Source organism: Fringilla coelebs (genome assembly GCF_963513975.1).
Source record: "Fringilla coelebs genome assembly, chromosome: 5".
In the NCBI taxonomy this organism is placed as follows: Eukaryota; Metazoa; Chordata; class Aves; order Passeriformes; family Fringillidae; genus Fringilla; species Fringilla coelebs.
The window spans coordinates 20255286-20272367 of NC_140033.1; the positions used below are offsets into that span (position 1 = coordinate 20255286).

The following is a 17082-nucleotide window of genomic DNA, read 5'->3' on the forward strand; positions in this document are numbered from 1 at the left end:
ACCAGGAGGAAAAGAATAAACATTTTTTTTTGCATGCCAGATATGAGATATGCACTAATATAAGTAACCATACAGATGGCTGACTCTATGGCAGACCTTACAGATAACTGCAGGGTAAAAAATAAGTTTGAAACCACAAAATACCTTTTAAGCATTCCGCCATCATCTAAAGATCACGAGGCGGATGGAAAATTTGGAGGCCAAGGATAAGATTTTGAATGCTGAGTCCAGAGACTCAAGTCCCTCTGAAAAGGCTTGGAGCCCTACTGCTTCTTACTTCCCTAATGATGCAAACTGGCTTAACAAAACCAATTCTGTCTCCTCAGAAGCCCTGCTTCTGTTATGGCATGCTACATGCCATGACATAATCTAGTCTCTGTTCTATTCTAAACTCAAAAAATAGTTTTGTGTTAGCCTATACAGTTTCCAGAAAGTTACACTAGGTCAAGCTCTACAAAGCAGAAATGTCCCTGTTCTGAAGTGCTCTGTTAAATTTTTATCCATCCTCTTCCTGGCTTCTTACAGTTCCTGCCTTTCTGTTATGAATTGTTGTTTTCTGATGTGTCAGACTAATCTAATATATGTCATGCAGAAAGGCAGATTCCTTTTATTTGCTCTCCTGTCCAGCTGTAACCAATCCCTCTGTCACTCTTCTAAATATTCTCCTTCCATTTTAGAGCTTGCTACAGCATTTGTGTTGCTCTTAGTGATGTGTGAAATTCACTCACTCCCTTCTCCTTACCAGCCCCTGGCTACATGCATTCATGCAAAGTAGAAATGCTGACATAAGGTAAAGGATGGAGAGGAGTGTGATCAGAGTCCAAGAACGCCACCTCAAGCCTGTTAGTCCATGAGGAACTTAAATTACAAGATTTACAAGGGGTGCACTGATTGATCCGAGTAGCTGGATGCTGCCTGCTGCTTAAAAAAACCCAAATTACTGTTTTGTTCAAGGTGTTACCGAGGGATGTATAGCCCATTTATAGAAGCACACAACACATTGGTGGCTCTTGACCCAGGCTAAAACTAAACTAAACTAGGAAGTGAATTAATACAAACCATTTTGCTTCAAGACTCAAGGGTCTACAATTAAAAAGAAGGGATTTTTTTCTCTATAGTTTGCTGATACTTTTTGGCAGTTATGAACACCCTTAACCAGAGAACTTGGAGAGCATCTTTAGGCAGGCTCTTTCATTCCTTTTTGGGAACCTGAACAACAGCAACCATGACAAAAGCAACTTCAAGTCACAATAAATACATTGTTCTCATTTAATTAATGTTTTCTCAATACAGCTGGTGTGTAAGAGGTCAGAGGAAAAGAAATTTGTATACTACAGAGATCATGCTGTCAGGTAGCACATTAAAAATATTTTCTATGACTGGTCTACAACAATAAAAAATGTTTCCATAAATACATGAGTGACAAAAGAAGGGCTAAGGAGAATTTCCATCCTTTATTGGAAGTGAGGGGAAACATAGGGACAAAGGATGAGGAAAAGGCTGAGGTACTTAATGCCATCTTTGCCTCAGTCTTCAATAGTAAGGCCAGCTGCTCTTTGGGTACCCAATCCCCTGAGCTCAGAGGCAGGGATGGGAGCAGAATGAAGCCTCTGTAATCCAGGAGGATTGGGCAGTGACCTGCTACACCACTTACACACACAGGTCTATGGGGCTGGATGGGACCCACCCAAGGGATCCACTGAGGCAGCTGGCAGAGCTGCTCACTGAGCCACTATCCATCATTTACCAGCTAACCAGGGAGCTCCCACTTGCCTGGAAAGTACAGAATGGCATGTACACCAACCAATTAAAAAGAATGCAATCTTCTTAGCTTTACCTAAGCTTAGTTGCAACATTTCAGTTTGTAAACACCACCTTGAAAGTCTTATCAAAGATCCTTGTGTAGTACACTATTTTCCTTATAACCAAACATCTCTTTCTCTCTCTCATTCCCTCACCTGTAAATACAGTATAAAACTCTTAGAGGTGGAAACAACTGAGGAAACTCACAGGTAAAGAAATCTTCCTGATACACACTGTAAACCTGCCATTCAGAGTGGAGCAACCACAGCTTAACATGTGTTTTTGTTCAAGATTAGCAAAACTCCAATGCACGTTTCTTTTCTTTATCAGCACTAAAAATATTCCAACATCCTCATGTCAGCAGTTACACATTTTCAAAACAGAGAACTCCAATTAGGCTTGTTTATGAACAGCAAAAAAGTAATTTTGCAATATTTTGCTTTCCAGATCCCCTCCCCAAAACAGCAACCACCAAGCACTGCTGATATCTTCAATTTTTTGAAAAGTTTTACTTTGTCCAAACAAACGCGGAAATCAGAGTTAGATTTACAAGGTGTTTCTTCATGAAGTTGTTTTTTTCTTTTCAGGTTAAACATATTCTTTTGTATTTAAATTGGATAGTAGTCATGGTTTGGTTTGGTTTTCAAAGCATGGTTCTAATCCAACCACTAAATAAAAAATAAATCCAGAACTGAGCTGTAGCTAAGTGTGAGCACATGTAACACTGAGCACACTGAGACCATGCAGGGCACTGTTGATCTTGGACACTCAAAGGAATTTTATTGAAAGTTCAATGATCTTCAGCGGTGACTCCCTCAAACTCTTAATTTTCTATGTTATCTCAGGACACTTCATGTACAGCAAAATGAAAAAAAAAAAAAACGGAAAAAACTGAGTCTCAACTCAACTTGTTCAATAGCTCCCAGACAAGTTTTTCTATTTCTTCTCTTAAATTGACAAAATCTAGTGAACTGGGGAAAAGAGAGGGACTACAGGGAAGGAATAGCTTTCTTCAGGGAGTATTGCAAGCTCATCTGCACTTTAATGCAGTCCTTTCTTGGGACAGAAAATCCATTCAGAATGTAAATCTATCGAATATGGGAGCATATAAAAGACAATGAGAGCACTGTGGGGTAAAAGAAAGGAAAAAAAGTAAGACAGTGAATGTTGCCAGCAGTGCCTATTTGCAGCAGTGTCCTTGCTAGGGGGCTGCCACTGAAGAGGAAACTTGGGCACCATGAACCACCCATCACCAATATACAGCCACATCTGTGTGGCATCTACCTGGGGCCAAGATCCAACCTAAGGCTGGTGGAGGAAGGCTCTCCACTGCAGCAACATTCTCCACAGTCCTTCCTCTTTCAAAGCCAAGCTTAAGCAGCATGAGCAGAGGTGCTGCCAGCCAGCTAGTCACGTTAACAAACGGCATGGTAATCACCTACATGTTACAGGGGGAAGTGGAAGCCAAGATTTTATAGTATGATTAATGGTTTCTGGATGTACAGCTCAAGGGACTGTGAAGAAATGCTGAGTTCAACTTCTGGAGAAAAAAAAAATCAGGCTCCCTTAACATCCCTTAAGCTAAACCAGCTTTGGGTTCCCCAACCACTGTTTTGTTTGGGATGCTTGCCATGTGGACCTTGAGAGAACTACCTTCTACCTTGGGAAATGAATTAAGCTGCAATACATCACATTTAAAAGCTGGTGTCCTTACTTCAGGTTGCACTTCGATCTTTGCTCAGACAGCCTCTGGGGTGGGGTGAATGAGCATTTAGAGATGGGGAAAATAAAAGGTCTTTCCTGAGGGCCTGGACAGGTGAGTGAGTTTCCATGAAGTAAGCAAGGGCGTGAGCCCATGGGCGTGCTGCAACAGCCCCAGTGCCTGCTCTTCCCAGGGGCACACAGAGCACCCTGCTGCCCCAGTGCCTGCTCTGCTCTCCCCAGGGGCACACAGAGCACCCTGCTGCCCCCCATGCCTGCTCTGCTCTCCCCAGGGGCACACAGAGCACCCTGCTGCCCCAGTGCCTGCTCTGCTCTCCCCAGGGGCACACAGGGCACCCTGCTGCCCCAGTGCCTGCTCTCCCCTCCCCAGGGGCACACAGGGCACCCTGCTGTCCCCGTGCCTGCTCTGCTCTCCACAGGGGCACACAGGGTCCCTGCTGCAGGCACGCTCTCGGTGGGACCATCCCTGCCCACCCTGCAGCTCCAGCCCGCGCCGCCTCAGCAGTGGAGCAGGGTGGGCTTGGCCTGCCGTGCTGTGTGACTCCAGGCAGACTGGGCAGGGTAGGTCAGCTGATTTGCTGGTGGTGACTGAGGAATGGGGTCCAAAATCACCTGAGAGCATTTGGCTTTGGGCTAGGTCACTGTGTGCCTCTCACATAGCAATGATCACTCAAACATCAATCAAATATTGTTCACTTCGTGACACAACAGCTACAGCTTGGTATTCACAGAAGTCTCTCTGCTCTCCACCTCTGCTTCCCAAACCTGAGCCTGTCCTTTGCTCACCTTCAGAGCAGCTCTTCTCTCCAAGCATTCAGGATGGGTGGCCACCAGGGCCTTCTGGCTGAGCACCCAGCAGAGCAGCTGCCCTCCAGCAGCAATCCGGGGATACCAAGTGCCCCCTTGGGCACTGCACTGACCTCCACTACCTTTGCTTCCTCCATGGGCTGGGACTCTGAAAGAGCTGTGGAGCACCTTGGCTGTGCTTGTGGAAAGGGCAGAGAGAAGACCAGGTCTATTGATAAATCAGCAGACAGGATAAAGGGACAATCTGGACACTGTGATGAGTCTCTTTTCAAATGCTGCTGAATCCCTGCTGAAAAGGGATTTCAGGGAGCATAAGACAGCAAAGAATAGTTGACTCAGTCCACTGAGCTCCAAGCCTCCCCCTCTCCTGACACCTAATATATCCCTCAAAATTGATCTCTGTGTGTGTAGGGGCCATATCAGATAACCACAGTTTAGCTGCTCCTGGGGGTACTTCTGCACCAGAAAGATCTGAATAGCAAGAAACTCAGATCACCTCTGTTCTGGCATTGCCTGAACACCAGGAGGCAGCTGGACAAGATGCTTCCTTTGTCTTAATATCTGACTGCTTGTAGGTCTTGGATGTGTTTATGACTCAGTCTAAAACACCTGGAAATGTCTGTACTAGGCACACTGGACTCATTCAGAGCCCAGTTTTATGAGTGAGATGGAGCTCAGTCTTCTTTCTACACTCACTGAAGACTCACACACATTCAGGCCTAAAAAAAAAAAAAAAAGCAATGCTTTTTTTGCTAACCAAAGATGCAAATCAAATGGCACTGGCAGACTCTTCTCTTTTCTTGGTTCTACATAATTTTCCATGCAGAAAATATTTTATATGCCCACTGAATTCTTTCTTCCATGGTCTCTGTTAAACTTTTAATTAGAAGACAAAAACTTACTCTTGCAATAGCTGTTTCCATGTACAGGTGGGTCAAGAATTTTCTTCATAGCCACAATACCTATATAGTGCAACTATCCACCAAAGAGAAACATAAATTCCATGGACTTACTGCAGCAGCATTGAAGTGCATAAACTGCCAAACCATACAGAAAGTTAATAGATTTGTTTATGGACTAGACAAGGTTTAATTAAACCAGGCAGCTCTGAAGAACAGTAAATCCTTTCTCTTTTTGTCTTCCCCTCCCCCCCACTCCTTTCTTTTTTAGAGTATCTTTCTCCTAGTGGCTTTCCTCTTCCTAATAATCCCATCACAAATGACAGATATGTTATCAGTCATCACTGGGATTTGACACATTCTTAATACCTGTCATGACAGCTCTGAAGTCTGCATGCTACTCCATTGTATTCCAAAGCATTTGCAGGAGGTAATGGACACATCAAATGCAAGTCAATGGCTCTGCTTTATTGAACTGCTGAAGGCTTGTGATATAGAAGGAGATGCTTAAAAAAGCCTAATTGTGATTATTCAAAATTACAGACATAATAATTAAATATAAAACAGGATATAATGTGGCAGTGGATTGCTGTCCCCAAATAGAGTCTCTCCTGGAACCTCGGGTCTGTTTTACTTTAATAGAGAACCTAATGCAGAAATGAGGTGCAAGTCATGGCTAGAACCAGAGCCAACATCAAAGGTGGACACCTGAATTGATACGAGGACAGTGGGATTGTGAAGTGTGTCACTCACAGCAGCTGTCAGTGCTGCCAAGGAGTAAATGTGAGTGCAGTGGAACATGAGTTTGAGAAGTGTCTCCCTGATGGGTACACAAGGAAAAGACAGCATCTTACCACTGAGCAATAAGGACAAGGAACACCAACTAGCAGGTTTTGTATGAGTCCACTGCTGATGCCTGTTGATTTCTGTGGACCTCTTAATACAGGTAGTTTTGTTTTCTTTTGTTCAAGCCCTCAAAAGAGCTGCAACAGATACAGCACCCCACAGAAAAAAATCAATACAGAGCTCTCCAAGCAGATAAATTTTCTTTTGATCAAATTCTAGTATTATTTCAGGTGACTCAGGTCATCTGTGTGTAATACTTTTCAGGCAAAAAAAAAAAAAATACTGTAACGTTTTTTTGCAAGCCTTAAACTTGCAAAAGCTTTCTCTCAGTTGAGCCCAGCTGCTGCAAAGCATCGTATAGCTACAGCCTCTGCCAACAGCATATGAGCTGCATGACAGCAGTGTGCTCTGCCATTAGTAAATGCAATGGCTTGTTGTTCTCGATGCATTTACAATTTTGCACAAAAGCAGAAAAAAAACCACCCCCAACAAAAACAAAAACCCCACACAGATTAGAGACAAAGCAGTCCTGTGTAACTCAAGGCCCTTTCAGCAAGGCGATAAAGCCAAGGCAGAATTGCGAGCTGGAGTCAAAAGGAAGTATCCCATTGACATAATGAGCTTGGGAGCAGGTCTGCAGGAACAGGACAGCAAAACACATTCAGCCACCTAAGTGATTTCATGTCCTCTGGACAAAATTAGTTAACGAGTATGTTGTGGTTTAAGAGTCTTGAGGCTTGTTTGCATCTACAAGAAATGGATGAGCAAAGTGGGATTCTTTACAGTGCGATTTTATTTAGGAGAGATGCAAGAGGAAGTTTTGCGCCTATCAAGCACTTGGGAACAAAGTGATGGTATTTAGAGGGGTGGGAATGCTGTTCTCAGGATGCAGCAAATCCTATTCCAGGGATCTAAACCACTGCAATAACAGCACTGATCGAGTGTAAGCTCATCTTTCCAGCTGAAGCACTTTCAAAAAAAGCTGAAAGGTGAAGTTTACTTTAGCAGGCTTCTCACCAGATCAGATACTGCCCGTTCTTGAGCGGCCAGTGTGAAAACATACCACAGATAAACATGCTATCACATTTCCTGATGATGATCTTATACCAGGGCCAATTACAGATCAAATTTGTACTGTGAGCTGAGCTTAGGTCGCATGGAGGCAAAATCATGGCAGCATAGCCCCACTGAGAAGTCTCCCGGCAAATATTCCCTTCTGGCTTCGGTCCAAGGAGCATTACTGCTTCTCCTGCTGCCTACACTCCCCGGTTATTCCTTTCATATACCCTCTCAGCTGTAAGCAAATCAACATGCCAATCCCTTGGGACACATGGCTTAGCTTATACTTAAGACTTGCCATTCTGCTTTGTGCTTTGGACATTGATTTCCATTGTCTCAGCTATCACGCAACAAAAGGGCATTTAATTGCTGTCTCATTTCGTCTGGGGGAGAAGAGGAGAACAACTTTTTCCAGCCCTGATTGATGGCAGCCATTAGCACCCCCCAGCACAATACTGACTTACTAGGAGCATGATTTACATGTGAAGTTCAGCGCCACACAAGTGAAGCAGATTTGCAGCTATGCTTACTTGAACAACTTCAGAGACAAAACCTTCACATGAAATGAATTTGCAGAAATGCTTCCACTGGCCACCTCTTTAAAGAGAAAACTTCAAAGATCAAGGAGGTTTGTTGAGACCTCCTAGAAATAAAAGAAAGTTCAGTAGAGATCTCAAAGTTTTTGTTTCACTTGTCAAGTGCTCTACCGTGTAGGTGCATTAACGGTTGTAAAAGGGAAAAGAAAACCCAAAAAAACACTCAACCAACATGATTTGTACTTATTTACATACATTTAACATTAGGAAACCCTTCATATCCACTGGGCATCAAAATTCCCAGTTGCATACTATGAAAGGCAACGCTGAAGAATCCCATAAACTGTTTTCCCTTTTTCGTGTGATCATTTCTATTTTCTTTGTGATGGAGGAAAGAAGAAAACTAATATCCACATTTAATATCCTCCATGTTCTGGAGAGCAATAAGCCACATGCCTTGGTGTTCAAGCCAAACTGCTGATAGTGGATTTTTAGTACTTGTCTCATTTTATTAAAAAGCCAAAGGATGCAAATCTCCCTTTCAAAAGAACAGAGCTCAAGAGACAGCTAGATTAGTGAAGGCTTCTTGAAATAGCACCTTTAATCAGTCCTGTTATGTGAAACTTGCAGTAATTTCAGTAAAATTTGATGTAGCTTGATGCAGGTTATCAAAACATTTAATAATTGCAAAATATAAGATCAAGCACCTTTTGAACACCAGACTTTCCAGTCAGACATAGAAACAAGCTGAGGCACTAGGTATTATCAGACACACCTTTTTACATTTTTTGGAAGATTTACCAGAGGAGAGGCAGATTGAGAAAAGCTGACTTTCAGCAAGGCAGTGATGTACGGCCAAACACGCAAGCACTCATGTTGTCTCAGCTGTGGGAGCACTAACCCTGGCCAGGCAGAGGCTTTCTGAAACCGTGCTAGCTATACCCACAAAAAACCACTTCTGACTACTTTCAGAACATATGCTCTGTTGTTCACATAATTGGTTTAAAATTCCACAGCAAAATTACTCTGCAATTACTTGCTTTCAGTGAGTCCACTTCTTCCATTGGCATCCCCCACAAGACCCACCTTTGTTCCTCAGTGATACTCATCCTGCCTGATGTGCATTTCTAAATAAGCCTAAATAGTGGCTATTTCTGGGTTATTTCATGCTTTTCCCTACATTTCAAAAAATCACGATTTTAGGTACATGAATGAGTGTGTGATAGCAGAATGCACATTTTTGGTTTAGAAAAGCTGCTTTCACTTTTATTCATTCTGCAGCACATATGCATGGAAAACTGTATTTTGATTCTTCCTTTCCCCATTTTTTTTTAAGGGAAAATAAAACACAGAAGCATCCAAACCAAATAAACAACACCCCCCAAAAAAACCAAACCAAACCAAACCAAACCAAAAAACTACTAAAAAACCTAAAAAAACCCCTCCCAAACTGGCAAGAGGTCAGATATTAAACACTAGAACACACTTGTTTCCTTAATTTGGCTCTTCCTAAATTTTGTTTTCCCCTCCCACTGTTTCCTTTTTCTTTGGTGCCGGGCAGGAGACACGTGTTTCTCTTTCTGGAAAGGCTGAGTGTTATATTCCAAAAAGTTCAGTCTATGGACAATTATTACTGGTAACTGTGAGGAAGGCAGCTCACAGGACCCCAGTCTCTCCTTCCCCTCCAGGCTTGTGCCAGACTGGAACCAGAGCCCTCAGTGGCAGCGCCTCCAGGAGCACCAAGAAAGGTGCCAAAATGGATTTAAACCATTTTGCAGCTGAAGAACTGCCCGAGAACCATGTTTGTGCAACCCCTTAATCAATCTTGCTTCAGATCTCTTTGGCCACTTGATAATAAAGAAGAAGGTTTTACATGCTGGTTTCTGAGAAAGCTGCCAAGCCAGCACACGCTAATCCCTGTGAACAGGTCCTGGAAAGGAAGTTGATCAAATCTCTCCGATCGTTCCCAAAGTCACAGCCAGACCCACACACCTTGGAGATTCAGGTCAGCCACACAGCTGCTCAGCATCCCCTGGGAGACTCAGAATGTGAGTGCAAAATTAGGGCAAGCACAGCAGTAGGCTGCAGCATGTTGCTGGCAGAGGCACAAACCTGCTCCTCTACCCAGCACACCATCTATAAATAGGTTTATGAATACAGAACCTCTGCCAAGCTAGTCTTGCTTTTTTTTTCCTTTGTTAATTTTTAATGCCTCTTGCAAGACTGACTCCTAGAAGTTTTATCTCCATTAGTATTAATAAACACTTATTAAATGCTCCAGCAATGTCTGAAAGTCTTGATAAATAGCAACAAATTTGTCTAGAAAACCAGAATATGATTTTGCATTTAGAAAACTCAATTGCATTAAAAAAGGAGAAAAAAATGAGCTTACCTGAAAACAGAAAATTCACATGAAAAATCTGTGTGCACTCCACAGCTTGGGAAATGAGAACCCACTTCTTCTGAGACTTCAAGAGGAGACGAGGAGGTGTCAGTGCTTGCTCTTGTTCAGCTGTGCTCCTGGGGGTACCAGCTGAGCCCCAGAGCTGAGCCCTGGGCTGTCCCCCTCACTCTTGGCACCTGGAACAAGAAGACAGGCACTCAGTTCCCTGGGCACAGGAGCAGCACAGCGTTCCACAGCCCAGGCACAGCCAGGGGTGCCCCACTGCTGCACACTCAGCCTCAGAGCAGGGGACACTCAGGGCAGTGCCATTAGTGACAAGCACGGCTCTCTGCTCCTCTCCACAGCAGGTGCCCTCTCAAGATACCCTGGGGACATGCAAAGCACTAGGAAGCTATCTACAGAGCATCCTCACTCTCCCTCAGAGGGACCGCTTTTCTAGATAACAGTAGCCCCATAACAAACCTGCTAAAGCCCAGACTATAGCAAGAACATTTTATAGTAAGAATTTTGTTTTGAGCTGCCAGTTTTTGGGTGACCAAACCAGCCAGGACTAATTTCTGACAGGGACATTAACCAAGGACTTAAATTACCTTGTACTTTCATCTGGTATCATTCTCTTGCAACTCTGTTTTTTCCCTTTCCCTCTCAACCCTTACATATTTCACCATCCATTTTCAAGGATGGATGACTAAATGAAGCCCTTTATTAAGGCTCAATTTTCAAAAGCAATGTCACCTTCCAGTTTCCCTTTGCTTCAGAAATTAGCTTCTAGGGGCATTTTCTTGAAAAGCCTACATCTATACTTATTTAAACTTTCTGGGGAATAATTGAGTATGGAAAGTAAGGTTTAGCCTGATTAAATTTTTATTTCCATCTAAAAATAAAAGGAAATGCATAGTAAAGAACTAGGAAAGCTTGAGCCTCCCTATTTTTTTTAAACTTCTGAAAGATGAAGACAAAGGAGATATATTATAATAAATCTTTTCCTTTCAGAATTCCCAAGCAACTTATGACCATATTCTTAAGTTTTGAGGTATGTAGAGTTGACTGCTAAATACTTGATGTGCTCTGAGCTAGCTGATCTCACTGGCCCTGATTTGAGCCATAGGACTACATGACCTCTGGTGGTCCCTCCCAAACCAAGTTATGCTATTATTTTTTCCAAAGGGAATGAAGACTAGTCTGTGCTTTTCAGAAACATAGCCAACCTTTTTTGCATGTTTGCCACCACTTTTACTGCATGCACCTTCTCCAGCTGAAATCTATACTAATTGTATGCATGAAAACTCTTTAAGTTAATTCAATTCCAAATTATCAGAAGTATCTTGTCACAAAAAATGAAAGGATTTAATTTAGGTTAAACTGGCCCGGTAAGAAAGCAAAGAGAACGAATCCTAAGTCCTCCACTAGATAACACTAAAGAAGGAACTGGGGGTAAAAGACAGTGGTGATATTTCCTGTAGAAGAAACTTTAACTTGACAGTGATACATTTTCTAGCTGTGATTCTGAAGGCAGGACACTAATTTTTAAACCGGCTCTCACGTGGCGCGCATTTCAGCGCTGTCTGCAGTGAAAGCACTGGAGTCCCTTGCACAGTGCACAGCTCTGCCAGCCAGCACCACCCTCCAGTCACACCTCCCTGTGCCAAGGCCCAAGGTCACACACCAGCCCCATCTCCTGTGGATCATCACACGGCCACTTCCCAGCCCTCCTGCTGCCTCCATCCTGGCCATGCATCAAACCTTTTACCCGGCCAGCAAAAAGCTGACTTTTCAAACAGTCTCTTGGAAGACAAACATTCTAAGGCCTTTCCCCCAAAAAAATTCTTAAACATGTGTGTTTCTTGATTAATACTAAACAAAAAGACACCTTGTGCAACACAGCAAGATCTTTTCCTGTTTCTCTGTGTACCTGCTCTCAGCAGAGAGGAACAGAGACATTATTTAATAGATAAGATATTCAGGGAATGAAGTACAGGAATTCCAGCCCTAAAATACCATAAAGACAAGATATTAAAATAAAAAATAAAAATACTTTTTCCATCATTAAGATGAAGGAATGCCATACAGGATTGGAAATTTCTCCTCAAATCTAAGTGAGGCTTATTCCTGTTGCTCTGACACTTCTGTCATGGCTGTCTTCTCCCTTCTCCAAGGGGGAAATGCCTTCTCTCTTAACCCCAGCAACACACTGGCCATCACTCTACCACTGCTTCTGCTGGAAGGGAACACTGAGAAGAAAGGGGTAATCCCCTCAGAAAACCACTCACATGGGTCTACCCAGCAAGTGGATACATATTCTTTCTTCTCTCATTTTTCAAGAATCACAGGTACTTCTCTATTCTAATAAAATTATTTCAAATAAATAATTTGAACAGCATACCATGACCACTTTTAAAGTTGAGCCTTAGCCTCAAACAGATGCTAAAAGAGACTGTTGTTAGATATGAAGAGCTTTTGCTTCAGCATGCCCATGGTTTGCTTCAAAGCTCATTGTTTAAATAGGAACAGTTGACATGCAAAGTCAAATTTAAGGATCCTGGGAATAGCTGTGCATGACAGGCAGCTGGCAGGCAGGTCTACTGAAAGGATGCAGTTCTGCACATGAAGTCACAAGAGTAAGATTCCTAATTATATGCAGTAACCAAGGCATGGAAGAAAAAGCAGTTCATCAGTTAGCATCCAGCAGCAGTGAGAAAGCTTTGTTTTCTTCTCTGGAAAGAGGACAGTCGATACTGCTCATATCAAAGCCTGGATCCACAGCCCTCCAGGCTTAATTAGAAAATCATGAAGAGTACAAAATGGCATTGGATACAAAAATGATCATTTTTCAAGTAAATTTAGTGGAGTGAGCACTCTTACATTTACAATCCACACTCCCTTATCCACCCTTTTTCCCTTGTTAATGATACAGAGTTGGCTGCAGATGCAACAAAACCTGTCAGCAACTGCAGGGTGTCCTAAAGCAAGTCTTGCCTATTATTCCAGCTGTATAGATGAAGGTCGCTGACACTGCTAACACCTCTGACATTTTATAATCAATTGCCAACATTTACAGAGGAGAAAATACCACTAGCTTTGAACACACTCAGAAAGAAAGAAAAATTCTTCTCAATTAATTTTAAGCTTGCTCTCTCTGAGCCAAAACATGAAACATGAGGCAACCTAACAAGTCAAATATTAGTGAGATTGTTTTCTGGCAGCCAATGCCATATTCTGTTTGTATATAAACAATTGTAGTTTATCCATCTCAAAACAACTGCAGTATGAATCATTATCAGGACAACGTCAGAGAAAATTGCCAAATACTATTAACTGAAGAAAAATAATAATTTAACTTCAAAAGCAACTATGAATATTAGACTATCAGCATGTTGCTAACACCAAATACCTATTGGTGAAATCTAGTGTTTTGTGGATTAGACTCTTGGAAGATGAAAGGGGATGACCTTTACCTATACCTTCACTGCTGGTAAAGAATGATGAAGCTCTTGCCATACACTGCACATTCACCTCGTGCCTGCTTTTCAGAACAGGGACAGAGATTGCTGCCTTTTAAACTAGTCTTACATTGATTTTAGCCAGCTACAATATTCCACTGCTATAGCTAAGGATGGAGGGCTAAGGAAGAGATTTTAAAACAATACTTTGTAAAGGGTCCACAAGTCCTGTCTGATTTATAAACTGTCAATGTGCTTGATGAGTTCAGCAGCGGAGCAGCCCTGGATCTGACATTATTGCCCTTACTCAATAGTTCAAAGCAATCGTTTTGAGTTAATACAGGGCCTCAGAGAACATGGGGATCTCTAACTTAAGACCTTCTAAAGACCTATATTTGGTCAAATTTCTTGCTCCTGACAGTCCTCCTCACCCTCAAGCTCCTAATTCAAACAATCAGTCCACCCTTGCTTTTCACAGGAGCTCGTTGCTGTACATTGTAATATTTGCATCAAATACAATTGCCAAAGGCACTCTAATTTTCACTAATAGTTATCATTAGGAGGGAAAAAATAAAAAGTATTTTTGTCCAAAAAGAGCCATTTCCTGATGTTTAGCATAGGCAGGATAACGGTCACAGGCAGCATCTTGGCTCAGCAGGCAACAGTAGTAGGTGGTAAATGAGAGTGCTGGGGAGGGGACAGATCTTTTTCCAGGGGGGAGAGGGGGCAGTGTCTGCTAAAGGAGGCACCCTGATGGCAGTAGATTTATGCATCCACTCTTGTCAGTCTAGGAGGAGGGAATCATTATGCAGGGCCAGCTGCAGGGGTGTGCACTGCTGTCAGGAAAAATTAGAAGTCTAGCAATGAACTATAAAGAAGAGAGAAATGACAGAGTGAATGAAAACTCCATGATAAACCCATTTAGGCTCTCTTCACCCTGGGATGAAATATGAAGCATAATCTCTTTGGCATATATGCTGGCAGAGAGTCAAACAAATATGCCTAGGTACTCTCAGGCACACAGCCCAGAATGTGCAGTGACAGTGTCCACCCAAAGGACCGTCACTGCACGGGGTATGGGGCAAGAATCCTTTCTCAGCACGTCCAGCTCGGTCCTGGGGAAGGATCACGGCACACTCAGATGCTTTTGGAAGAAATCTCCTCTGCTGCCGAATGCCTTCTTTGTGCAAATACCTTGGCAAGAAGGCTTTTCCATTTGAATACCTTGAGGGAGTGGGGGGGTCGGGGTGGGCAGGGAGAAGAGATGACAGGACTATAAAAGAGTGAAAAGCACCCAAAAGAAGGCCCTGGTATTTCACCCTTATTTGAGGAAATCATAACTTTCCAATTTCAGGAGGCATTCCTTCCCCTCGGAGAATTTCTGAGGTGGGGAGGTCTGCATAACTTCTTGCCCTGTTTAAGGCAGAAGTGTATTTTTTCTCCTTTGTTAATAGATTCAGAGATAAGAAATATTCCAAATATTTATTCATTGTGCTTGGTTATAAAAAATAAGGATTTTCAGTCATACTGGTATTGGAAAACAAGGGAATAGGGAAAGAGCAGGCAAGGAAAGCAGTGCTCTTCAATACACTCCCAAAAGCCTCTGGTTACAATTCAAGCCCCAAGCCTAAGAGGGAAAGTGTTTGGTAGCTTTTCCTTCTGCCTGTCCTGACCACTGTTCAAACCTAGGGGCTGGTGAAACTCTTTCTGGAATGCTAATGCCTAGCTGAAAGCCAGAAGGTACAAAATGGGAGCTGTTTGGAGAATGCTTTCCTGGGGGAAAGAGGGAGGGAGGGAGGGAGGGAGGGAGGGAGGGAGGGATGTACTTCAATACCTTATTTAAAGTTACACATAGGGACCCATAGTGTTAGGCATATTTTTACCAGGAACAGAAGAAATACATTTAGCTCAGCATGCTGTCATTGCAAATTCTGCCACTCTACGTCCTTCAGTGTCAGCTCTTCGAGACACAGTTTGATGAGAAAGGTTTGTTCAATTGAGTGTGTGAGAATCACAGAAAACAAAAACAAACCACAAGGAGTTCTACTGTAAAAGTCCTTCTTTCTACTACGCAGCACATTTGGAAACATGGGTAATTATTTAATTCTCTGTAAAATACTTTGACTCCATCTGCCTTTTTTAAAGGCAGCTCTTCTATAATTCTTCCTGGTGGCATCATATATCTAGTGTAAAAAATATTTATGCTACCAGGTGTCAGATTAAGACACCACTGACCTCACTGTAACTACCTGGTGTGTTTTACAAGCATTTGTACCTGCACTGTGTAGGTCTAACAGCTAAAAAATCTGCCGAAGCTCAAAAGTACATTAAAAAAAATCACTCCAAAACATTGTTGATACATTGTTTCATTAACACTGTGAAGGTGTAAATAGAGAACTGAAGTGAAGAATGGAGTCTTCTGATGAAGCAAATGGAAGATACCTACATGCATGACGGCTCAAAGAACATAATTCTGAAGGCCACTGTTTGATCAAAGTTTTGTGAGAAAACACAGAAATAAACCACGAGCTGTTACAGTGAGCAACAGAAATAAAACTGGCAAATTCCTAAACCAAGAAACTATAAAACTGTCAAAGTGCAAAAAATACTTCTTACAGCTACATGGTTATGTTTCACTTTTTTTTCCTAAGGAAAGTAAGGACAGGCAAATGTATAATTTTAACATCGATTCAGGAAAAGCTTTAATAGTAAGATATCAAATATATTATGGAAAAGGGAAAAGGAACACAGTTATTTATCTGACTTGAAAACAGCACAGTGTCAAGTTAATTTAAAATTCAATTTCAGTTTAAAGCATCACAAGGAAGAAAGAATCCTATGTATCATAGGCTGTAAATTGAAATCCTAGCAAGGTTTTTGTCTGCCAACTAGCTGTGTATCAGCTATAAAGCCAGATTGCAGGTGCTTCTTTTAGGAGATTGGGCTGCAAGGCTCATATTCTGAGAAGTTTGTCATTTACTATTCCCAAAGGCATTTTATTTAAATTTTTTTTTATAGTCAGTTAGTTAATGGAAAGCTGGCAGTACAATAACCCAGAGGTAATTTCAGCAAGGTACAGTACGTGATGCAAAAGCACAGAGGGTCCTACCCTGTGAAAATCACCAGGAAGGTGCACATTCATATAAACACATCTTTTATAAAAGCAAACATGCAAAGGCAGTTTGTCTGCAAAATCAGCTTTTAAGGTGACAGGAATTTAATAAATAAATAAATAGATCTTGGATAAAATATACCTGCACAAAGATGTTTCATTTAAACTCTGCACAAAACCTTGAATGCAATGGTTTGAGGGAAGAGGCAGGACAATCCTCCTAGTTTTCTGAGCTGAGGGACAAACAAATCTGATAGAAAGCACATTTAATTCACCCCTGAACTCCAAACCAAATGAAAGCCTACTCAGATTTGGTACATATTATAAAAAAAGCGACTCAAGGACAACCGCTAGACTTCCAGCTTCAGAAGGCTCCTGCAAAGTGCAGCAACCAGTCTGATCAGAAAGGCAGATTCTGATCAGAAAGGCAAATTCTGCTCAGAAAGGCAGATTC

The 17082-nt window shown here is 42.2% G+C and overlaps 1 protein-coding gene across 5 annotated transcripts in view; it reads right to left on the minus strand.

The window, feature by feature from the left end:
* Positions 1–17082, minus strand: part of PLXNB2 (plexin B2) — a 252382-nt gene that overhangs the window by 160479 nt on the left and 74821 nt on the right. For all 5 annotated transcript variants that reach the window (XM_084206525.1, XM_084206521.1, XM_084206523.1 and 2 more), the window contains one exon: positions 10065–10252. The gene's annotated coding sequence lies outside the window, so the exon portion shown is untranslated. The remainder of the gene's footprint in view (positions 1–10064; positions 10253–17082) is intronic.